Source organism: Aegilops tauschii, chromosome 2 (genome assembly GCF_002575655.3).
Source record: "Aegilops tauschii subsp. strangulata cultivar AL8/78 chromosome 2, Aet v6.0, whole genome shotgun sequence".
Classification (NCBI taxonomy): Eukaryota; Viridiplantae; Streptophyta; class Magnoliopsida; order Poales; family Poaceae; genus Aegilops; species Aegilops tauschii.
In genome coordinates, this window is record NC_053036.3 from 496,929,794 (window position 1) to 496,932,538 (window position 2,745).

The window sequence follows — 2,745 nt, forward strand, 5'->3', positions numbered from 1 at the left end:
TGGACCACCTGAGTCGGTCGTAAGTCGAGTCTTGGTCGGTAGCTCCCCTATTTGTTGGTACTACCACTTGTCCCTGTCGCAGACGGGGTATGGTTCAGTAAGTTGTCAACCCCTACCAAAGCACACACCGTACAGAGAGGCCATAGTGGAAGATACCGGAGGCCTCCGGTAGGCATGCCACTTGGTCAGGGGGCATGGGTGTTTCCGGTTGGGACCGAGAGGGGGGCACCCCCTTAGAGCGCGCGAATAGAAATTTGATCCCATGCTACGTCGAGGTTGTAGCCTCCCCACTTAGAGTTTTGCTTGGCAGGTGTCGTGGGTGATTCCAGACACCGGTGAGTTAAGCTGGTGTGTGCAGGTCAGGCGTGTTTTCAATTAAAAGACCGTAGACGGAATTAGTCCCGATGGACTAAGTAAACCCGTTACTCGTGGGAAAACGGTACTCCCTCTGCAGAGGATATATCCTGTTGGATAGTCATGTTCTTGAGTAAAGACCACAGTCTGAGTTGAATCTGGTAATGATATTCAGATGGAGAACGATTTAACTAGAACTCAGTAACGGTATTCGGATGGAGAACGATTTAACTAGAACTCAGTAACGGTATTCGGATGGAGGACGATTTAACTAGACCAACTTATCGGTTTTCGGATGGAGAAACGACTGAACTAAATATTGTTTAAGATTATGGCACGTATGGATTATGATCTTTATTATTTTGGACTAACCATTTATATTACGTATATTATTGAGTATCCCTGGGATGGTTCTACCTCCTGGATATTCACTGTGATTTTTTTCTCTTATAAGCCCTTTCTGTGGTGTCGCTCAGACGCCCGACTGCGGCACGCTTGTTGTTCATTTATCTTTTATAAGCCCTTTATGTGGTGTCGCCCCGACGCCCGACTGTGGCATTATTATTCTTGCAATTTCCCTCTCGAGGAGTCATTCAGACCCTCGTTTGGCACCAGTATTACTATTCTTGCAGTTTCCTCTCGAGGAGTCATTCAGACCGTCGTTTGGCACCCAGTACTTTACTATGGATTATTTATAACCACATGTGTGCATCTTGGTTTTTCGTATATTTCGTGACGGACGTGTGATAACATAATAATCCGGAGCATGTCTTGATATTTTATACCCGTGGTCTTAATGTTTGCGAGTACATTCAAACGTACTCACTGGCTTGTCCCTGGCTATTGTCTTGGCCAGATTCCTTGCTTGGAGATAAGCATCGCGGTGACAAACTCGGGACCTGCGTGTTGACGTTTGCAGCCTCGCGAAGATAGGAGTTATCCTGGTCAGCTGTTCTTGTGGGAAATGGAGTCCCATAGACGCAGATGTACCCAACCGCTTCCGCCCTCAACCACTAGAAACCAAGTGTTGTACTCCTAGGCCTAAATGGTCTTGTACTACATATTTTTGTACCTCGCTTGGAATTCTTGTATCAAGTTGGTGCCTCGTCAGCTAACAGTAATCCTGGGGCTGGTGGGCACAAGGCCGTTTTTCTGGGAATTTATATCCTGAAAATCCGGTCGTGACAATGGGTTTAAACCCTTCTGGGAATTCATGCTCCATTACTTCGTCAGTGAAGCAAAGAGGGTGTGTGGCGCCTCTATATTGGGCCACATCGCGACGTAGCTCCGATGGAGTCCGTCGGCGGTTTTCGGCCCGGGGGTGACTAGGTTTGTCACGTCCGAATAGATAGTCGTCGTCGCGTGTCGGGGCGCGTCCTCGCGATCCGTAGATCGATCTGGTATGTCCCGCTCTACTGTCGAGGTCATGCAGAAGGTCATATGTATAGCCCCAAGCTGTTTTATCTCTGCCTTTACGGTGAGGTGGGGAGGGCCGGTGTTCGGCTTGAGTTGCCGCTTTGTCTCAACCACGTGGTGGTCGGTCAGCCGCATTGCGCGATGATGGTATGGGCTCCGGCGCCTCATCATCGAACTGAGGTAGCAATTTGCGCTTCGGGTAACTTTTGGCTGGCCTCTTGAGGTCGTATTCTTCGACTGCCAGGACATCAGTCCATCTATCGTTGAGCAGATCTTGGTCAGCTTGAAGCTGTTGCTGCTTCTTTTTCAGGCTCCTTGCAGTGGCTATTAGCCGGCGCTTAAAGCGCTCCTGCTCGAGAGGTTCCTCAGGCACGATAAAATCCTCGTTGCCGAGGCTCACCTCATCCTCGGAGAGCAGAAGATAATTACTGTCCTCCGAGTCGTCGTGTATGGCCTGTTCATCAGGGCTAACTTGCCTGTTTTCGCGTTCCTCCTGTTCGGAAGTTACCTCAACAGGGTCTTCATTATCTTCGGCATCATCCGGAGTATTGTTTACTCCCGTGCCGGTATTGCTGTCTTTTCCGCAACGTGACTTAGAGCGGCGCCGCTGACGCCGGTGTTTTGGCTGTATCTCAGGAGGTCCATCCTCGACTAGATCTTCTTTGTCATCGTCGTTAGTTCTTTTAGGTGTATCCACCATGTACACGTCGTACGAAGAAGTGGCTGTCCAGCGTCCGATAAACGACGGGTTTTGGCCCTGCTCCTCGTCGGCATCGTCGTCCATACCGTTGATGTCTTCGAAGCCGTGATCGAGCATGTCGGTTAAGTCTTCGACAGTGTCTATGAAGTGGGCGGTGGGTGGGAAGCGAAATTCTCCGTCATCAGCCTCCAGTTCGAACCGGGTATAATTCGGCTGTGAGTCCCCCGCTAAGGATAGTGCTTTTAACGAGTTTGACACGTCACCCAAAGGCGAGT